This window comes from Schistocerca piceifrons, chromosome 3, assembly GCF_021461385.2.
Source record: "Schistocerca piceifrons isolate TAMUIC-IGC-003096 chromosome 3, iqSchPice1.1, whole genome shotgun sequence".
Lineage (NCBI taxonomy): Eukaryota > Metazoa > Arthropoda > Insecta > Orthoptera > Acrididae > Schistocerca > Schistocerca piceifrons.
Window position 1 is genome coordinate 347,994,426 of NC_060140.1, and position 24,049 is coordinate 348,018,474.

Here is a 24,049-nt window from a genome sequence, read left to right on the forward strand (position 1 = left end):
CCGTTGCTATTTCACAATATACATAAATGACCTTGTGGATAACATCGGAAGTTCACTGAGGCTTTTTGTGGATGATGCTGTGGTATGTCGTGAGGTTGTAACAATGGAGAATTGTACTGAAATGCAGGAGCATGTGCTGCGAATTGACGCATGGTGCAGTGAATGGCAATTGAATCTCAATGTAAACAAGTGTAATGTGCTGCGAATACATAGAAAGAAAGATCCTTTATCATTTAGCTACAATATAGCAGGACAGCAACTGGAAGCAGTTAATTCCATAAATTATCTGGGAGTAGGCATTAGGAGTGATTTAAAATGGAATGATCATATACAGCTGATAGTCGGTAATGCAGATGCCAGACTGAGATTCATTGGAAAAATCCTAAGGAAATGCAATCCGAAAAGAAAGGAAGGTGGTTACAGTACACTTGTTCGTCCACTGCTTGAAAATTGCTCACGAGTGTGGGATCCGTACCAGATAGGGTTGCAAGATGGCAAGAACTATGCCCGTTACATGAAGTCGTTAAAGATCACCTAACTCACGTTGAGCGAACAGTAGGGCTGAACAAAAATGACTGACAGGGTTGATAGAAGAGAGAGAGAAGATCCAACGAAGAGCAGCGCGCTTCGTTACAGGATCATTTAGTAATTGCGAGAGCGTTACGGAGATGATAGATAAACTGCAGTGGAAGATTTTGCAGGAGAGACGCTCAGTACCTCGGTACGGGCTTTTGTTGAAGTTTCGAAAACATACCTTCACCGTGGAGTCAAGCAGTATATTGCTCCCTCCTACGTATATCTCGAGAAGAGACCATGAGGATAAAATCAGAGAAATTAGAGCATACGCAGAGGCATACCGACAATCTTTCTTTCCACGAACAATACGAGACTGGAACAGAAGGGAGAACCGCTAGAGGTACTCAAAGTACCCTCCACCACACACCGTCAGGTGGCTTGCAGAGTATGGATGCAGATATAGATGCCTTAAACCCTTCACAGATCCCTAGCGAGGAAGTTGTGCATCTGTGACATTTTAGTCACATAAAAAAATGTTTTTCTTTCATCTATTTCAAATCCTCTAAAATTTTATATTCATAGCGTTTTTCACCTTGTATATCACTCCCACAGACACTGCGAAGATAATGATAAACTAATTGCATCGTGCACCGAGGTATTAAAGGAGACACTTGCTTTGCTCAATTACGTGACTGAAATAACTTGTAAATACCCGCTGTCATGCCCCCCACAGTGGTTTGAAACGTACAGGTATGGCTGTAGATTGCACTCTTCTCCTTTTATCAGAGAGTCACCAGTGAAGGCTGTATTTTTTTTTCTTCTCTCTCTTGCTTCAGAAATATTCAACAGAAACACCCCTGATAGGTTTCCGAGGAAAGACAATTTTAATGAACTTGTTCCAAAGAGATTTTCCACTTGCTTGAATTAAAATAGGTGCTGCAGAGGTGCTAAAGACCCTCTGCTAATCTTTCTTGCGCTTAAGCAGCTTCCGTTAAACTACTTTCATACGTCACACATGAGGCGTTGTTTTCTCAGGATTGAGGTGTATGAGGTCATTTACTATCTCACGAGGATTAACGGTGCACTGTGCGTATTCACGTTGTTCCGACTGCCAAACAGTTTGTAGTTGAGGACGTAATCACTGTCACGTAAGTAGTACTATAGATCGAAAACTTTAAATTGGTTTGAAATTAGGCTACACATGCTGTAGGACCTCCCGACATCTCATTATCTGAAATTAGAAACAGTTGCAAACAAATTTATTGGAACACCTGCTATTTTACATTGGAGTACTTCTCATCTGGTTCACTGGGCTAGAGAATGAAACCGATGTCTGAGATAGTGTGAGTTGTTGCTCGCAAACGTTGTCATCGTCTTGCAGAGGCAACAGTACCACGTGACGCGTGTCGTGGATGCAGTAGTTTACGTATAACAACTGCTGTCGTCTTGCGTTGCGTTACGTATAATAAGGTATGTTAAAAATATGTTGGTCGCCATGCATGAAAATGAAACTAAATTTGAGTACGAGAAAATGACAAGGGAAGTTATTTGGGCACAGATTCAACAAGAAGTAAGGACTAAGATACCGGTATGTCTTATGTGTTTCTCAAAACAATATTTCAATTTACGTTCTTATAACTTTTAGTGAATGTCACAGACCTCACATAAATCTCCATTTTCATGTGGTAAAAGTTGTGGTCGTTATTTGTGCGCTCCCAGTTATCCTGAACTGCAGCACAGTTGAAGCACATCTAGAAGAAAATTATTCGGTGTGCAGATGGATATCAGTGGCGCGTCACTTAAAAATTAAAAGTGCAGCACTGAAAGATAGCTGTTGGGAGACAAAGAGATTGATACAATTTTTGGATGCTGGTGATACAAGGTGGTGGTGGTGGTGGTTAGTGTTTAACGTCCCGTCCGACAACGAGGTCATTAGAGACGGAGCGCAAGCTCGAGTTAGGGCAGGATTGGGAAGGAAATCGGCCGTGCCCTTTCAAAGGAACCATCTCGGCATTCGCCTGAAACGATTTAGGTAAATCACGGAAAACCTAAATCAGGATGGCCGGAGACGGGATTGAACCGTCTTCCTCCCGAATACGAGTCCAGTGTGCTAACCACTGCGCCACCTCGCTCAGTATGTGATACAAGGAAATGATTGATGGTTCAAATGGCTCTGAGCACTATGGGACTTAACATCTGAGGTCATCAGTCCCCTAGAACTTAGAACCACTTAAACCTAACTAACCTAAGGACATCACACACATCCATTCCCGAGGCAGGATTCGAAATGACTGATATTTAGTACCAACGTCAGTCCTGTTTGTAAGATACGATCTGCTCTTTCGCTCTCAAATAATTCTTGATAGTTCTCTTGGGTAGTTGGGAAGGCAGGGGAGTCTCCGACAGAAGAGAAGGATATGAGTTGTTGTCCCGGTCCTCCACACGATTTTATTCTGTCACCGTGTTACAACATAGTACGTGCACTGATGTGCCAAAACATTATGACCGCTATGAGATTTTCACTCTCCAGCGGAGTGTGCGCTGATATGAAACTTCCTGGCAGACTAAAACTATGTGCCAGACCGAGACTCGAACTCGGGACCTTTGCCTTTCGCAGGCAAGTGCTCTACCCACTGAGCTACCCAAGCACGTGCAAAAAGTGAAATAATCTTATACACAACACTATTAAATATTAATTCTCTGAAAGAACATTAATCCTAAGCACAATAATATGAAATTTTAATTGGAAGTTTCTTTACAAAATAGCTCCACCACATACGTTATGATGTTGGTCAGTATTACGAAAATCGTCCGATTCCGGTTCAAAGTTCGGCACTATTTAGGATGACAGTCAAATCTACGGTGCATGGTTAGTTATGTGACAAATTTGAGCGGAAGATTACCCAACGCAGCTCGAGTTTACAGCAGACGCTAGCTGGTGAACAAACAAAGTTTACACCTCTGCACGTGGTATTTACCTTAAGCTGCTATGAGCTGCAGACTGCAAGGCTGCTCTCTCCCACCGAAATTCCTACAAAACTAATCAAACCTTTGCTGAAATTTCCAGCTGAAACTTTCCCTATGTTTCTCATTATGCGCCACCCGCTGTGACGGAGCGGTTCTAGGCGCTACGGTCGCAGGTTCGAATCCTGCCTCGGACATGGATGTGTGTGACGTCCTTAGGATAGTTAGGTTTAAGTAGTTCTAAGTTCTAGGGGACTGATGACCTCAGATGTTAAGCCCCGTAGTGCTCAGAGCCGTTTGAACCATTTCTCATTATGAGAGAAAACATGTACTCAACCCTAGTCTTAGTATGTGGCGATATACAAGCACATGGTTGTAGCAGAATGCATATTATAGTGCCCTCTCAGTTCTCGCAAGAACAGTTAGCCAATTTGGCTGGTTCGTTTCTCCACAGTTGGAGCTAAACGTTGCTACAGCTAATCTCTAGCTGGACTGCAGCCGCCGTGAACACAGTGGCTACACAAATTTCTTCTCTGCGTCGTATAGAGCATTAAGTGCTCCGTTCTGCACTTGACGCCAGTTCAGAGAACAGCCCATGAAAAATTCTCTCTTGTCCTATTCATGGCAGAACTTCCTCCCTCCCATTGGTTTCATTCACAATTCACGTCACTGCCTTTTTCGACCAATAGGAACGTTCCTCTTATTTTGTGGAAACCCTCTCTACCAATCGCAATGTCCCTTCTATCAAACTGCGTCGAAACTTCAGTATTTTTCTCCTTCCTAGTGAGTTTCCGCCACTCAGACGTTTTGTGCCCATTCTAGATGTCTAAAATACATTGACCTTTCCGTGTGTCACACTCACTGGATATGTGAACGAAATGCGTTACAAGTTTTTGTTCTTATCCCATTGTAATTCCGAAACGCAGCTTTCTAAAGCTTTTTCTCTGTCCTTTGTCCAGAAATGCCACTACACGCGGTCCTCCCACCTGAATCACCTGGTCGGTGTCACTGACCTTCCTCCTGCCACCCCTTTAAGTGGTTTCTGTCGTAGCCCCTGCAGTGCATCTTTGCTACACCGATGTCCACCTGGCATTTCAAACTAAAAACGACTCACATTGCCTGTTCCACCTTTCGCCCAAAGAGATGCATTGTATAGGAATGGTCTGTTAATGACCGTTGTTTGACTGTCATCCCTTTCTGCATTACATACTGATGGGGAAATGTTCTCATAAGCGCCGAATTACGTTAGGCGTCATATTCACCTTCTCATTGCGATGTATAAACCTCTCATGTAAGGTGCGAATTTGACCATTTATTCTGCCACCTTACACAGTAACCACCGTCTCAGCCTCAAACACTGTGTAGAACATTTAAACCTCAATAAGCTTTTCGATCATCACCGAATTATGTTAACGTACATGAATTTCCAGTCATAGGATGTCAGCTGCAGGTATCGCACTCTATGTTTCTCTTGAGTTCAACATCGTCAATGTCATGATCAACTCCCTCCTGCCAGCATGCAAGCAAGTGGTCACCGCCGAAAGTTTGAGCGTCGATGACGTGTGCACTAGATCACTGGCTGCCACAATGTCAGGCTTCGAGAAATCGAACACTGTGTATGCCATCCCTTGAGCTATGTATGACTTTACATGGGCTCTGTGCATCTGGAAGCCAGTTCTGTGCGCTACTGTTGATTACCTCAACGGGTTCGGCTCTGAATCTGCTGTACACTTTCCGCCCGCAACTTCTTTGCACTCAACCGGAGAGGATGTTGATGTCAGTTTGGATGCTCAAGTTGTTGGCAGGCCCAAGCGGGGAAGAACTGAATTGGTATCAGCGACTATGGGTGTTATCTAGATGTAGCAGTAAGGGTCGCTTCGTCCGAGATTACATAGAATGAATCTCTCTACCTCTCACTGATCTTTTTCATTGACAGGAGATGGAACTCTCATGACAGATGGCACTCCTACAGCAATTATCGCTGACTTTTGTTGTTGATTTTCTGGTTCGATGCTCAACGGTGGGCATAGCGCTTTAGGGCCTTATCCAGCACATTGGAGGCGTGTAAGTGCTCCATAACATGGAACTCATTTTAACCAGCAATTTAAAGGCTGTTTCACAAGAAACATGTTGGTAAAGACATGTAACCTTTGCTGTGGCTTCTGGGATACCATCTATGCTTCCGCTCCATTACGAGGCACGGAGAGCTGGGAGATGTCTTTTATACTACGGGAACTGCAGATCCAAGTAGCGATTGATGCATCCCCCTACCCCCCCCCCCCCCCCCCCTAGCACCGCCACCACATAGACATACGTAGCTCCACCATGATAACGTGACTAACTACAAAAGTGATGGAGACCACCAGGACGTGTAACGTAAACTCCTTAGCGTTAGCTTACAACCCCAGATGGTCGAGGGAGCAATAGAAAAGACGATTGGGTTCTCTTTGAGATGACACAAAAGGCAAGATTTTGTCTGTAAAAGCACTGCTGTTGGCAAAGACAGCTTCGTCAATGTTAGACAGAAGCTGATCCAGGTCATCGTCATTGTCAAAACTAAATAGGAAGGTGATATGGTAACTGACCCTGGAGTGTCATAAGGAAGGAGGATTTTTAACTCAATTAGACTGTAACGTAATAAGTATTGATATGCTAGAATGCCTATAGTTATATGAGTTAAAACTGACCTACCTTCAAATTGCGTAACAATGCCCTTTATAGGCTTGTGGAAAATGAAACGAAAACTAATTACTTACCCATGAAGATCGCATATAGTATTTCGAATAATACTTTAACTACTAATACCTCTAATGTGGTTGTTATAAACTGCATAACAGTAATTTGGTTTATATTCTATCCTTACACTTTTAGTACCATATACTATACTGTATACTAATGTCACAGTTTACCTTTTCCCTTGTAAAATTGAACTTCACGAAATATTGATATTTATACTTTCTTTTGTTATCAGAAGAATTAAGATAACAAAAATACTTGCTGGTCAGAGATGGTATGAATTGGAGAACAGTCTGATTGGAGTTGTCATTTTCCAAAGATATGAAAATATGATTTTATCTAAGTAAATAATACTTTCTTTTATAAATGTATCTTCCTTTTACATCGAATAACGTCTACTTTTTCTGACCTGGCTGCGTCCCATGACTATTGTAAGTGAAAGCCCTCTTCAAAATAATAGTATCTTTATCAGTAAAATATTTTTTCATTATTTTTCCCTTTGCATTCGTCTTTATTAAAGTAATATTATATTTACCTGTAATTATATTCCGTGTCAAATACGCCACAACTAAAGACCATTTAAAAATGTTAAGCAATAGAACACAAGCTACAATTGTCTGGTTTGCTATATCTCACTAGGAGAAATATGTTCGAAATTTTCTCCACCGTTCCTCCAAAATATCGTTGCATGTTAAAGGGTTGGAGTATGATTCGTGTATATATGGGACAAGAATTTACCTAAGGACAGTGTGCACTGCTTTTGATTCCTTTCCAGAAAGCAGGCTTCTCTCCTAACACCATTACATATACAAGGTGTTACAAAACTTTACTGATCAACTTCGAGGGAATGTAGAGGCTGTCGTAAGCAACAAATGTAGAATAGGAATCCGTTGTCTCGGTGGACGATGGTTTCGGACACATATTTCCATCCGCAGTTTGTTATTCTCCTGTAAATTTCTAAAAACTCCGGTGTTTTTCGGTATACAGAAGAAAAAGAAACTATAGACGGATATTTCTGTCCGAAACCGTGATCCAACAAGACAACAGTATATTGCATTCATAGGAGACAATGCTTTTCTGCACAGCACCTAACTCCATCTTCTCCACTAGAGAACGTGGAAGTCATTCGCGATCAGTAAATAAAAATCTGCGTGACGTTCCACCTGCAGTCCGTAGGCATACCAAGTCACGTTCGCTGCCGGAGGGGTGGCCTAGCGGCAGGCGCCGGCGCCGGCGCCGGTAACTTCGACACTCTTTACCTCGTTGGATGACATTTCCGGACGCGGTTTCCTCAATTTGTTCCTCAAGACATCCTCTGAAAACCATCGAAGTTTGCAGGTATCGTTTTGTAACACTCTGTATGTCTGTCATTGACTTCCATTTTGATGCAGAAACATGTGAACTACGAAGCACTAGTTGTGCGAACAGAATTCAAACGCATACACGGTGAAAAGTAATTTCATGTGAGAAACACTTACGATATCATTGCTGAATACTGTTAAACGTTGATTGCCGCTAGGAAGCCTGCGGACGCAGCAGAAGTTCACGCCTTGTGCCGTGTACTCGCCAGCGGCCACACGCTCCACTCTGTTTAGCACAGTGTGGCTTTGGATGGCGTCATAAGCTGCAAAAAGCCTTTTCTGAGTACGCCAGTTGTCTCGTGGCAGTCAGTGTGCTAGAAACTACACTGCTGAAAGGAGATCACTAAAAAGGGGTTCACAATACGTTCCTTTCAGAAATACTCAGTAGACAGATGTCAACTATACGTACGATAATTGTCAGAACCTGTTAGTAAGAGACTGTTCGAATATTGACTTCTTAAATTAATGACGAAAATACAGTAACATACACTCCTGGAAATTGAAATAAGAACACCGTGAATTCATTGTCCCAGGAAGGGGAAACTTTATTGACGCATTCCTGGGGTCAGATACATCACATGATCACACTGACAGAACCACAGGCACATAGACACAAGCAACAGAGCATGCACAATGTCGGCACTAGTACAGTGTATATCCACCTTTCGCAGCAATGCAGGCTGCTATTCTCCCATGGAGACGATCGTAGAGATGCTGGATGTAGTCCTGTGGAACGGCTTGCCATGCCATTTCCAACCGGCGCCTCAGTTGGACCAGCGTTCGTGCTGGACGTGCAGACCGCGTGAGACGACGCTTCATCCAGTCCCAAACATGCTCAATGGGGGACAGATCCGGAGATCTTGCTGGCCAGGGTAGTTGACTTACACCTTCTAGAGCACGTTGGGTGGCACGGGATACATGCGGACGTGCATTGTCCTGTTGGAACAGCAAGTTCCCTTGCCGGTCTAGGAATGGCAGAACGATGGGTTCGATGACGGTTTGGATGTACCGTGCACTATTCAGTGTCCCCTCGACGATCACCAGTGGTGTACGGCCAGTGTAGGAGATCGCTCCCCACACCATGATGTCGGGTGTTGGCCCTGTGTGCCTCGGTCGTATGCAGTCCTGATTGTGGAGCTCACCTGCACGGCGCCAAACACGCATAGGACCATCATTGGCACCAAGGCAGAAGCGACTCTCATCGCTGAAGACGACACGTCTCCATTCGTCCCTCCATTCACGCCTGTCGCGACACCACTGGAGGCGGGCTGCACGATGTTGGGGCGTGAGCAGAAGACGGCCTAACGGTGTGCGGGACCGTAGCCCAGCTTCATGGAGACGGTTGCGAATGGTCCTCGCCGATACCCCAGGAGCAACAGTGTCCCTAATTTGCTGGGAAGTGGCGGTGCGGTCCCCTACGGCACTGCGTAGGATCCTACGGTCTTGGCGTGCATCCGTGCGTCGCTGCGGTCCGGTCCCAGGTCGACGGGCACGTGCACCTTCCGCCGACCACTGGCGACAACATCGATGTACTGTGGAGACCTCACGCCCCACGTGTTGAGCAATTCGGCGGTACGTCCACCCGGCCTCCCGCATGCCCACTATACGCCCTCGCTCAAAGTCCGTCAACTGCACATACGGTTCACGTCCACGCTGTCGCGGCATGCTACCAGTGTTAAAGACTGCGATGGAGCTCCGTATGCCACGGCAAACTGCTGACACTGACGGCGGCGGTGCACAAATGCTGCGCAGCTAGCGCCATTCGACGGCCAACACCGCGGTTCCTGGTGTGTCCGCTGTGCCGTGCGTGTGATCATTGCTTGTACAGCCCTCTCGCAGTGTCCGGAGCAAGTATGGTGGGTCTGACACACCGGTGTCAATGTGTTCTTTTTTCCATTTCCAGGAGTGTATTTGAATGATGTGTACACACAGAGGTGACGACCGTGTGTATCACAAAGGCCTTGTAGCATACCCCGAGAAGTCCGTTTTATTTTGCATGCTCCGTATACACCGTGAGCAACTTATTTAGAGAAAGCTGCTTGCGTTTGGAGAGACAATGCTCTAGTCACAGCTGTGAACTAAAAAGTTCAGCGTGTCACCGTAAGTGAGAAGTCGTTACCTCCTGCACTAGCTGTCGACGCTCGATTTCGGCACATTTAATCACGGCTACGTCATGGCTGTCCGAAACACGGAGCACCCCATCTTCGAGGTCGTGCAAGTACGTGGCTCTAAAACAAACCGGCGGGAAAACGCTCTCATCGGAGCGCAAAAAAGGCGAATATCTTTCTGAAGTGAAAATTTGGGTACAAGCTGCTTCTTCTACCTTTCTCAGCACCTTTGACATTTTTTCCAAGAATCTTGGCATGTGAACGCATTCACAATCTTTTCAGATGCAACTCACCTCGCACTCCCACAAGCTCCACTAACTGTAACTCGCTGAAACCCACGAGTACATTGCTGTAAGTCCCTTATACCTATCCACTCTCATTTACCCTTCTCATACTCGTTCAGCCAAATTCATCATCATTTTCTATCTCTCTAACTCTCACTGTCTTCTGTGTCACAGCCACGTTCTGTCCCACTACACTTGTCTCCCGTCATTGTCACTGTCTCCCTATTGCTCTGTCTTATTGCTACTATCTCATTCTTTCCCACTGTTCCTCTCTCTTATCTCTGTCTCTTCCTCGTTGTCATTGTCATTGACTCTGTCTCTCATTGTCATCCACTTCCGCTTTCCCCTTCTCTTTATTCCTCTCCCACTGTCTCGTCCACTCTTTTCCTAGCACCACTCTGTCACTGTCAACTACGCTCCACTGCCACTGTGGGTTTCTCTTATTCTCACACTGCCGTTATCTCCTTCGCTCTTTCAGTACCAGAATCACTGTCTACTATCTTCCAGTATTAATTACTTTTCCGTCTCTTTCCCACTATTACTGTTTCCTTTACTCACAGCATAGAAAGCACGAATATGCTCGCATACCCACATTTTTGGGAAACTTATTAAATGTGCTGAGGGGAGTAGAATGAGGTAGCTGGTGCCAAACTTTTCAATTAGAATCTGTTGCACAGGAACGTATTCGCCTTTTTCACTCTCCGATAGGAGCATTTTCCCTCTGGTTCTCTGCTATGGCTAGGCATGCCACTAATATGAAAATAACTTAATGCGTAAGTAAAATTTTGATAGTCTGCTTACGTGAAACTAAAATAACTCAAAAGTAATATTACCCCTCGGACTGGATTTTATGTGCTCCAAAATTTTGCACGTACTTCATTATAGCATGGAGTTCCCACAATCCTTTGGATGACAAGGCAGACAGGTTACAGGATATTTCTCCGTGCTACATCACTTTATAAATTACGTTTTCACTTCACACAAGATTTTACGTGCCTGTTTTATGGATGCAAGCAGGGTAACTTTGAACCTCTGTACCTCGTGAACGAATGAAAATATCAACATTTTCAAGGTCGTTCAATAGTGCTATATTAGAAATACACTACTGGCCATTAAAATTGCTACACCAAGAATAAATGCAGATGATAAACGGGTATTCATTGGACAAATATATTATACTAGAACTGATATGTGATTACATTTTCACGCAATTTGGGTGCATAGATCCTCAGAAATCAGTACCCACAACAGCCACCTCTGGCCGTAATGACGGCCTTGATACACCTGGGCATTGAGTCAAACAGAGCTTGGATGGCGTGTACAGCTACACTGCCCATGCAGCTTCAACACGATACCACAGTTCATCAAGAGTAGTGACTGGCGTATTCTGACGAGCCAGTTGCTCGGCCACCATTGACCAGACGTTTTCAATTGGTGAGAGATCTGGAGAATGTGCTGGCCAGGGCAGCAGTCGAACATTTTCTGTATCCAGAAAGGTCCGTACAGGACCTGCAACATGCGGTCGTGCATTATCCTACTGAAATGTAGGGTTTCGCAGGGATCGAATGAAGTGTAGAGCTACGGGTCGTAACACATCTGAAATGTAACGTCCACTGCTCAAAGTGCTGTCAATGCGAACAAGAGGTGACGGAGACGTATAACCAATGGCACCCCATACCATCACACCGGCTGATATACCAGTATGGCGATGACGAATACACGCTTCCAATGTGCGTTCACCGCGATGTCTCCAAACACGGATGCTACCATCATGATGGTGTAAACAGAACCTGGGTTCATCCGAAAACATTACGTTTTGCCATTCGTGCACCCAGGTTCGTCGTTGAGTACACCATCGCAGGCATTCCTGTCTGTGATGCAGCGTCAGGGGTAACCGCAGCCATGGTCTCCGAGCTGATAGTCCATGCTACTGCAAACGTCGTCGAACTGTTCGTGCAGATGTTTGTTGTCTTGCAAACGTCCCCATCTGTTGACTCAGGGATCGAGACGTGCCTATACGATCCGTTACAGCCATGTGGATAAGATGCCTGTCATCTTGACCGCTAGTGATACGAGGCCGTTGGGATCCAGCACTGCGTTCCGTCCTACCCTCCTGAATCCACCGATTCCATAGTCTGCTAACAGTCATTGGATCTCGACCAACGCGAGCAGCAATGTCGCGATACGATAAACCGCAATCGCGATAGGCTACAATCCGACCTTTATCAAAGTCGGAAACGTGATGGTGCGCATTTCCCCTCCTTACACGAGGTATCACAACAACGTTTCACCAGGCAACGCCGGTCAACTGCTGTTTGCGTATGAGAAATCGGTTGGAAACTTTCCTCATGTCAGCACGTTGTAGGTGTCGCCACCGGCGCCAACCTTGTGTGAATCCTCTGGAAAGCTAATCATTTGCATACCACAGGATCTTCTTCCTGTCGGTTAAATTTCGCGTCTGTAGCACGTCATCTTCTTGGTGTAGCAATTTTAATGGCCAGTAGTGTATGTCATAAAAATTATAGACATTTTCTTTGCACTGCCGTCTTGGAATCAACACCTATATTTTAGTGCTCCAAGCCCATGTTTTTTTTTATGTTTCTCGATAACGGATAAAGAGTTTTGCAACTGGAAAGATGGCACTTCCAGATAAATGCCTGGAGAATATACCGTTAGAATTTGTGCAATTTTCTGCAGTTATTTAGATATCCGCTGCTGAAGGCGAAAAAATGGTGAAAAATGTTTTTTTTCTATTTCTCGGGAACAGCCTTTGAAGGAAATAGTGCTTCCATAAGCCTCTTAAGGAGCACCGTCGACAACATCTAACGCAAAAAGAATCAACCGATTTTCTCCATTTGCCTGAGCTAGAGCACGTCTGTAATATTTAAACTTTGACCCTTCACTGTACGATAGTCACAGTAAGACTAGATCCTTTTGCTGTGTATACAAATGGGCGAGGTACGCGCTTCGGGAAAATCCCATTTTTAAGCGCAGCGTCTTGAAACATGTTGGCAACGCATGCTGTCTCCTGCGTACCGCTATCACAATGTCAAGGGTGTATTGTGGTTTCTTCCTTTCGGGGAAACCGATACCTGTTAAGACAACTGCCACGAAAATCCACCTGGGCACAATGGGAGTCACCCTCGAATGTTACCAATTATTGAAAGAGACAGACGCGTGACGGCAGTTTCAGTCAACTGGTAGATCATTGTTAGATTACAACGAGAAAAAAAAAGAAACAAATGCGATACCTCGCTTCAGAGTAGAAGAGCCACAGCCTCAAAAATGGTTCAAATGGCTCTAAGCACTATGCGACTTAATTTCTGAGGTCATCAGTCGCCTAGGACTTAGAACTAATTAAACCTAACTAACCTAAGGACATTACACACATCCATGCCCGAGGCAGGATTCGAACCTGCGACGGTAGCGGTCGCTCGCCTAGAACCGCACGGCCACTCCGGCCGGCGCCACAGCCTCACAAGCGTAGCTGGCCCACTGCTGCACCCAGATATAGCACTGGTGCGTGAATACCATCCTTGCACATTCGATCTATGGAAATGGGTAATTTGAACCGTAAGTCGCGGTACAAACTGGTACATGCCAATGACAGGGTACTGTACATCGAAAATAATATGAGGCAATGCATTTCGCTTACCAACTGGGATCTGTTCAAGGAGATAGTGTACGTAATATCATACAGGTTGATTACATGGGGTGAAATGGAACCTTGAAACATTGCCATCCACTCTCGCTGGCGAATGGTACAGCAACGTACTATTAATATTGCTCTGTTCGTTTGAGCACGCCCATCGGCACTGTCTAATCTACAGTATGTCGTGTTGATTGTGCTGGATGGGATTGGCGTCGGTCCGTGCCGGGGCAGTCTGCAATGACGTCGGTTGCGATTTAGCTTTAACAGCGTTGCCAACCATACGATAAATTATCGCGATATACGATAATTACAACGTGAACACGGTATACGATAGTACATTGCTAATAATTGCGGAATCTACGATAATTTTTGTGAAGATTTAAAATGAAAATAAACTGATACTTGTAGTAGTTTCATACGTTAATAATCTGTTTTCATATATTTACGTCCATACTCCATTCAATATAAGCAATTTCCTCTTTTTCTCTCGTCCACTCCCCGCAACAGTCCAACGACTTTAAACACTGTATATTCGCATCCGGGGAATAGCCTTACCGCCTAACAAATATTGTTTCACAACAATATGTGCTATTACGGCTAGGCCATCGTCATCAGTTAACTGGTGAAATTGGGACTTGAATGCACGGGTAGGTGTCTTTGTGCTCTTAAAAGAATATTAATTTTTTGTTCTTAAGGGAAATTAAAGTGTGGTGATCTTTAAATAAATACTGTAGTAGTGTATTCAAATATAAATAATGGAAAGTGACAACAGTGATGTAGATTCTCCGCGGACGCCACAGAAGATATTGAGGCTACGTGGTGAGTTGAAATTAAAACGTTTGAAACAAAAGTTCAGAAAGGATTGGTTAACTGATTTATCTTTCAAGGATTGGCTACAACCTGTTAGTGATGATGCATATAAAGCTCGGTGTACAGTTTGTAGAAGTGAATTCAGTGCTGAGTTGACTGTAGTGAAAAATCACGCTAAAGGGAAAAAACACGTAAGTGCCGTAAAATGTGTCGGGCCTCTACAAAAGAAACTTGACTTTTCATCACTATCAAAATCGTCTGATACATTTGATAAGCAGGGCAAGAGGGCTGAAATATTGCTATGTGGATTTTTGGAAGAACATAACATCTCTATTAATACAGCCAATCACTTAACAGATGTAATTAAAAGTGCCTTTCCCGATTCTAAAATAGTTGAGAACTTGCAGTTGGGTAGAACAAAAGCCACAGGGTCTGCACGTCCAGCACGAACGCTGGTCCAACTGAGGCGCCAGGTGGAAATGGCATGGCAAGCCGTTCCACAGGACTACATACAGCATCTCTACGATCGTCTCCATGGGAGAATAGCAGCCTGCATTGCTGCGAAAGGTGGATATACACTGTACTAGTGCCGACATTGTGCATGCTCTGTTGCCTGTGTCTATGTGCCTGTGGTTCTGTCAGTGTGATCATGTGATGTATCTGACCCCAGGAATGTGTCAATAAAGTTTCCCCTTCCTCGGACAATGAATTCACGGTGTTCTTATTTCAATTTCCAGGAGTGTACTTTTATTGCTTTTTCAATTGATAAAAACACACCTTGGCAATCTCGAAAATGGAAAAAAGTGGCTATTCCCGAAATGACATGGAGAAGAATTTGTTATTATTTCTGTGATATAGCACACTGGCCAAAAATAAATATTTTAGTCTCAACAGGAGATGTAGCCTGAGATTCCAGCACACTGAAGTAAAAGTAAGATTTCATGTTTGCAAATCTTTATCACAAATCATCACACTATCACGAATTGAGATGGAAATACTTTTGTAGGACATCTGTGTTCGTAAATATTTTATCATTCAAATGACTAACATTCAATATACCACTCTTCTTAAAATACTGGAACTCGACCAACAAAAGGAAACATAAATGGCTGAATGATATATGTGAGAGAGCAATTGATCACAAATCACAAATATGAAACTTCTGCTGTTAACATTTCTCAGAAATCAGTTCAGAAAAACTCCACAACATGTAAAAAATACAAGTCCGAAATCATGTGGAGATAAAAGAAAAATAAAAGCACTCCAAATGTGTAGAAACAATAGTATCAGAAACCAACAAAAGAAATTCGAAGAAATATTTAGAAACGATCAGAAAAGAAACAGCTAATTAAAGCACAAGCTTCTGGTAGGTTACTTCTAAGAGTTCCTGAAGCAAAAAGTCCCGGCAAACAATTTATTATTTCAAGATCCAACCAAAGTCTGAATCTCCAGATTTACCTCACTCATACTGATAGAAGTAACACAAATAAACAATAATCTGAAAAACAAAAAGGGAGAAGAACAATATAGAATAATTCCCTAAATGTTAAAAATAGATATGATAAACTGATAAAATGCTTCACACAGTATTACATAACCATTGCCACACCAGGAAAGCAGTGAAAGAATGAAGTTTGCATCAATTATTTATAAAACGTGATAAATCAGAAGAATCTCCCTACTTTCTATTCCTACAAAACACTGTTTAAGGGACCATTTGATATGTTAGAAATATAAGCAACTTGCTTAACAGATATCAGGCTGGATCTCGGAAGAAAATAGATCATACATAGGAGTGATTCTAAATCTTAACATCGATCTTTAGGTTTGCACAACTAAAAATATAGTAATTTTGTTTGTGGAGCATCGAAATGCCTCAAAATTCCATAGGAAGACACATATTGTCTGATGTGCAAATGAAATGTAAAGGTGACAAAATCTGAAATTGATCAAATAATGTTACAGACGGAGCATCATTATCGTTTTAAGCTGACTTGACTATGAGTGCTTGGTGAAACACTAATTACTGTACAAGAAGGCTCAACATTTAATTTTACACAAACTTAGTTATGGAGTGACATACCTAGGCCATGCAAAATAAGAAACTGTAAATTAGGCTTAATTTCTTGTTTTCTTGTGTAATAAGATCAAGTCTGAACTTGTTTTGAAGTACTTTATGAACAAACTGTGAACAATGTAGGAGCTAGAGAGCTTTTACTGCCTGTTCAGTTTAGATCTGAAAGAAGTGAGAGAATGAAACTAGTGGCATGAAAATAGATATTTCAGTACTGAATGAACAGTAATTACAACGTGAGCTGGATGAAGTAGGAGTAACATCTACACAAAAAAGTATAAATTTTGTGGAGGTCCTAGAGTGGGATGACCAGCCTAGGGTTAACACTGTTGTGTGCCATGCGAACACTGAGTTGAGCAGGTTGCTGTTGACTGAAATGAAATCTCATATAATTCCAGTGCCTATTTGCTACAATTGGGACATGGGCTTATACTAGACATGATCTACACTTGGAAAGGAGAGGGAAAGATAGATTGTCTGAGCTTTTTGCAGATAATGTAGGGGTGGGGAGCGGCGGATTCTGGAAGCATTATTCAGATCCTGCATTTGAATATCAATAATTAACTTTCCACAATAGGCGAATAGAAACAGCTGGACCCTAACCGATAATGTTTATTTTATGAAGATGAGAGCAAGAAAATATGTGTTCACATAGTAACAAATACTCAGTCTGAGTATGATGAATGGTTAGTTAGGATAAATAACATAGTGCAGGTACTCCTCAGTGGAAATCAGAATAATTAGTCTCCATGTAATATCTCCATGTCAAATGTTTGTGAGAACTGTTTACAAGAGACAAACAGGGATAAAATTTATGGACAACCAAGTGCTAGTATAAAATTTAATCTGTTCCATGACAAGTTCATGTCATTTTTTGAAAATAGCTTTAAATGTATGCTGATCAGATAGGAAATTAAACAAATGTGTAAAACACCATTGACCACTAGAGGGATTAAAGTATCATGTGAAAATAAAAAAAATGTAATTGTTGGTAAGAACAAGCAGAGACTCTTGAGTAGTTGCACACTACAAAAAATACTCAAATTGCTTAAAACAGTTATTATAAATATGTAACATGTAGATAATGTTAGAAATCAGTAATTCTGACAACACACTTGAGTCCATATGAAAGCACTATGTGGAAAAAGTAACTATCATAACATTCATCATATGAATGTAATATCACTTTCCCTTCCAAAATTAAGAAAATTACATATTCTCTCAAAAATAGAAACTCATCTGGTTTTGATGATGTTCCAATATAGTAATAATTATTTGTTTGCATACAATAATCTTGGTCTCATCTGAAATATGCAGTGCATCACTAATTCATGACATTTTCAAACCCCTACTTAAGAAAAGTAATAGGAGAGATGTCAAAAACTACCGACCTCTTTCACTCCCATCATTTTCCAAAATTTTAGAGAAGGTGAATGTATTCCAGAATAGTATCTCACCTGAGTAACAATAATATCTTTGGTAAATCATAGTTTGGATTTCAGAAGAGCTGCTCTACTGAAAATGCCATTTATATGTTAATAAAATTACTCCTAACTGATATAAATACACTCCTGGAAATGGAAAAAAGAACACATTGACACCGGTGTGTCAGACCCACCATACTTGCTCCGGACACTGCGAGAGGGCTGTACAAGCAATGATCACACGCACGGCACAGCGGACACACCAGGAACCGCAGTGTTGGCCGTCGAATGGCGCTAGCTGCGCAGCATTTGTGCACCGCCGCCGTCAGTGTCAGCCAGTTTGCCGTGGCATACGGAGCTCCATCGCAGTCTTTAACACTGGTAGCATGCCGCGACAGCGTGGACGTGAACCGTATGTGCAGTTGACGGACTTTGAGCGAGGGCATATAGTGGGCATGCGGGAGGCCGGGTGGACGTACCGCCGAATTGCTCAACACGTGGGGCGTGAGGTCTCCACAGTACATCGATGTTGTCGCCAGTGGTCGGCGGAAGGTGCACGTGCCCGTCGACCTGGGACCGGACCGCAGCGACGCACGGATGCACGCCAAGACCGTAGGATCCTACGCAGTGCCGTAGGGGACCGCACCGCCACTTCCCAGCAAATTAGGGACGCTGTTGCTCCTGGGGTATCGGCGAGGACCATTCGCAACCGTCTCCATGAAGCTGGGCTACGGTCCCGCACACCGTTAGACCGTCTTCCGCTCACGCCCCAACATCGTGCAGCCCGCCTCCAGTGGTGTCGCGACAGGCGTGAATGGAGGGACGAATGGAGACGTGTCGTCTTCAGCGATGAGAGTCGCTTCTGCCTTGGTGCCAATGATGGTCGTATGCGTGTTTGGCGCCGTGCAGGTGAGCGCCACAATCAGGACTGCATACGACCGAGGCACACAGGGCCAACACCCGGCATCATGGTGTGGGGAGCGATCTCCTACACTGGCCGTACACCACTGGTGATCGTCGAGGGGACACTGAATAGTGCACGGTACATCCAAACCGTCATCGAACCCATCGTTCTACCATTCCTAGACCGGCAAGGGAACTTGCTGTTCCAACAGGACAATGCACGTCCGCATGTATCCCGTGCCACCCAATGTGCTCTAGAAGGTGTAAGTCAACTACCCTGGCCAGCAAGATCTCCGGATCTGTCCCCCATTGAGCATGTTTGGGACTGGATGAAGCGTCGTCTCACGCGGTCTGCACGTCCAGCACGAACGCTGGTCCAACTGAGGCGCCAGGTGTAAATGGCATGGCAAGCCGTTCCACAGGACTACATCCAGCATCTCTACGATCGTGTCCATGGGAGAATAGCAGCCTGCATTGCTGCGAAAGGTGGATATACACTGTACTAGTGCCGACATTGTGCATGCTCTGTTGCCTGTGTCTATGTGCCTGTGGTTCTGTCAGTGTGATCATGTGATGTATCTGACCCCAGGAATGTGTCAATAAAGTTTCCCCTTCCTGGGACAATGAATTCATGGTGTTCTTATTTCAATTTCCAGGAGTGTATTACACATGCCCCAGGCTTCATTGAGGTTTCCCGACAGGGATACATCAATGAAACATCAATAACACTTCAAAACAATGTTGGGTAACCAGAAAAAAAATTGCAAATACATTACACAACAAACACTTTGCATAAATGTTTACATAAAACACTGTTTTATCAACTACCAAAACATGAATTTTGTCATATACAGAGAATATAAACTATTCTGTTCATGCATCCATATTGTGAAAATCATATATAGGAATTTACATACTGCTTGCATACATGGTTTACATTACACAAGACATTCATTTGGATGATAAGATGTGTCAATATTTTAATGTTTTCCTTTCATATGATTAGTCCATACCTATTTCTAACTGTATGATCATTAAGAAACTATGTTTTGTCTGCTTTAAATAATCATTCAGTTCATCATGAAAAACACAACACTCAGTATACTATATAAACTTTTCATCACTGCCCCTTCAATATTCTATGCAGTCCACCTTTATTTTCATCTTCAACCCTTTTCTGCCTATGAAAATATTTGGCTGTCCTCCTTTATTATGCTACAAGTATTCAATCACTGCAGTCTTTATGTATGTCATAGCCTGGATTCGCAAATTATTTTGTATATCCAGTTATATTACACAGAATCTGAAACTAACAGAAATGTATCACTAGTCTCATAACAGAAAAGTTTTCCAACATAACAACACTTGATAACACAACATCATGAACAAGAATATACAGAGTACTATTTGATTAATTCCATATACACTTTTTATTGTTGCCCCTTATTACTCATTTCTGAGGACATAAGGTTTTAAATCTACAACGTTATGAACACCTAATGGCTTCTTCGACTTAGGATGAACAAGATAATAAGCGTTAGTGTGCGGAGTTCCTTGCACTTCAAAGGGAAAATAATAAATATATTTGAACTTAGTAATTTCTTGGTTTATTTCATTTGATTTTTCGTGTTTTTTACGCGAAAAAAATCTGAAATTTTGAATTTGGTCATTTAAGGCTCTTATCGCGCCTTTTGGATCTGGCTCAGCTTTTGGTTTCATTCTTTTTCTTACTAATTGTTTTTCCTTCCTCAGATTTAGTTCTACACAGGATGGAAATTGTAAGGTTTCTTCAATTATACTTCTGCTCTTATGATTAAGTAGAATATCCTTGGGTGTAAATCCTGTGGATAGATTAACATTTAGATCTATGGAACTTAGCGCAGAAGTGTCTTCTAATAGGCAGAAGAAGAAGTTTGAGCATTTTCAAAAAACCGGGAACATTGATTACAGACAATGCCCATACAGTTATCAACTTGTCCGGAAAAGAACTATCCAATGAGGAAGTCTCTGTTCCCTCGAAAGGAGGAAATTTGTCTATCACACCATCACAGATTTCCACGGAAGATATTGTTACCAATATAGAAGCAGGATTCGTCTGTTATCACCGCATTCTGCGGATGAAATCAGGATGGAAACAGCCCGGATATTACATAAAGCCAAGCCACCCAGCAGTAATTTATCCCTTGGAGAAAGGAAGGCGTTACAGGAGATTAATGAGGACAGGAATATTATTGTACTTGCTGCTGATAAGGGTAATGCTACTGTCGTGCTGAAGAGTGAGCATTATCATAGAAAGGTCAGTGACCTCTTGGATCCTACCACCTGTAAAAAACTGAAAAAGGACCCTACAACGAAAGTGTTAAGTGCTGCCCAGCGATTAATAAAAAGCTCTTCCATTCCTACAGAAGATAAAAAACACCTTTGCAAAACAGAAGTTTACCCTCCTAGCCTGTATGGGTTACCTAAGATACATAAGCCCAATGTCTCATTGAGACCGACAGCAAGTGCGATTGGGGCTCCTACTCAGGAGCTGGCTAGATATCTTGCTTCTTTGTTGCAACCGTATATAGGTTAAACGGACACTCATATTAAAAATTCCATGCATTTTACCGAAAAACTGAGGGCGATCACAGTTAGTCCAAGTGACATCCTTGACAGTTTCCATGTAGTATCTCTCTTCACCATGGTCCCTGTTGACGAAGCTCTTTCTTACATAGCTGATATGTTTCCTACTGATATAAAAGCTTTGTGTCGACATTGTCTATCCTCGACTTATTTTCAATATAACAACGAGTTTTATGAACAAATTGCTGTGGTGGGCTTGGGTAACCCTCTGAGCCCTGCTATTGCTAATCTATTTATGGAATTTTTCGAACAACAAGTGCTGCAGTCGGCCAAAAAAAGCCCTTTGAAAAAGTATCGATACGTGGATGACACCTTTGTGATATGGAATCATGCTGAAGAGGAACTGAGTGATTTTTTGGTGCACATAAACAGTTTCATCCAAAGATACAATTCGCCATGGAGAAAGAGAGTAATGGACAACTATATTTTTTGATGTATTGGTTATTAAACAGGCAGATGGGACTTTAGGGCACAAGGTATATAGGAAAGACACACGCACCGATCGTTACCTACATAAGGATTCGAATCAACGTCCTATGCTGAAGAGAGGAGTTATAAAAACTTTATTGGAAAGGGCTAATAACATCTGTGAGCCAATTTATTTGCAAGATGAATTAAGCAATTTGCGAACGGCTTCCAAGAGAAATGGGTACACTGACAACGAAATAGATCGAGTACTCCGCCCTAGAAGAAAAGTGTCCGAAAATAGACGACAACAACAACCATCGGCTGGAAATGTGTTTCTTCCATTTATTCATAACATCACGGACCGCATTGGCAAAGTTTTGGCCAAGTTTCAAGTGGAGACAATCTTTCGACCTACCAAGAAAATTAGTGAAAGTTTGAGAACGGTGAAAGACGCACGACACCCGTTAGCTACCCCAGGTGTGTATAAAATTCCGTGTAGGTGTGGCATGTCTTATATTGGAACAACCAAAAGGAGTGTTAATACCCGCCTAACGGAACACAAAAGGAACTGCAGATTGGGACAAATTGACAAATCAGCTGTAGCGGAACAAGTTTTCAAAGACGGTGATCACGAAATAAAATTTAGTGAGACAAACGTGATAGCTAGGACCTCACATTATTATACCCGCATATATAGAGAAGCTATAGAGATCTACAAGCACGAAAATAATTTTAATAAAAAAGAAGAAGGATTAAAACTAGGCAAGATATGGCGGTCGACTTTGTACCAGTGAAGTGATAATCGATTACCTGTAATCGAGAGAGGTTGCACTAGCCAGAGATAGTTTTAAAGTCGACAACACGTGCTGAGTGGTGGAGCCATCTAAGCGCTCTACATAAGCGGGACCTCCAGCTCCTAGCAGCCAGTCGCCGACTCACCTCAGAAGATGTTGCCTGCAGTAGCCAACGAAACGTCAGGGAGGAGAAGAAGTTTTATATATGGACCACGGCAATTCAGCCCGGTAGTTTTAATTAATGAAGACGCCGGCCGTGAAAGCCTACCTGTTAGAAAGTTTTTTGATACACATTTTAGAACCACTGTGTCCTAAGGCGAGGTGAAAATAGTCAATTACCTTGGCCTCAGATTGAGATGGCCAACAGACTTTCCACTCCTCTCTGCTCACATCTTTTCGTTTGCATAGAATATCTTTGAAGATCTTATAATATTTACTAATTTGAGGCTATTTGGTATTATGAAAATTTGCTTTAACTTACTTGCAGACTTCGTCTTCATTTTGGTAGTAGGCCTACCACATATTTTTGCAAATCTTCTATTTCCTTTTTCCCTTGTACCTCTTTGATGAATCTCGTATGGAAAGTGCCATCTTCGTTATTTTCCTTTGGCACACTGTCTATCCCTTCAGGTTGTCTGGATAGAGCATCTGCTACATGATGGTCACTTCCCTGAACATAAATAATTTCTTAGTCAAACTGTGGAGGTTCAGTGCCCAATGGCTTAACCTACCGGTAAATAAGCGCCAGTCTTTAAGAAACGTCAACGCTTTGTGATCAGTACGTATAATTATTTTATGCCCCACAAATAATTTCAAAATTTTTTCAAACCCCATATGAGGGCTAGAGCTTCCTTTTCTGAAATGGTGTAGTTTCATTCGCACTTAGTCAGGGTTCTTATAGCGAAAGCTATTGTCCTATGTTTTAGTTCTTCTGTATCTATATTTTCTTGGAAAATTTCTATACCGATTCCATATGCACTGCTGTAAGTACTCAAAACAAGGTGATGCTAGATTCATTTTCGAAATCTTGTTGACATTCTTCTGTCCAAATGAATGCATTACTTTTCTTAAGTAACCCATTTAAATGAGGACTATTAAATGCTTGCTCCTTCACAAATTTGCGGTAAAATCTGCAGAGACCGAGATACGCTTTTAATTGCTTTCGGTTTGCAGTTGGTGCGGATTTTTCAATGGCATTTAACTTATCTGGGTGCTTTCCAATATCCAGAAGTGGTAATAATATGTCCGAAGAATTTTATTTTCCGTTTTACGAATTCACATTTCTTCAGTTTTAAAGTCATCCCCCCTGCTTGAAGAGCAGAAAAAGTGTTGTCTAATAATTCGCTGCGACCTTTCCAATTTTCTGCGTCGATCAACAAGTCGTCCAAAC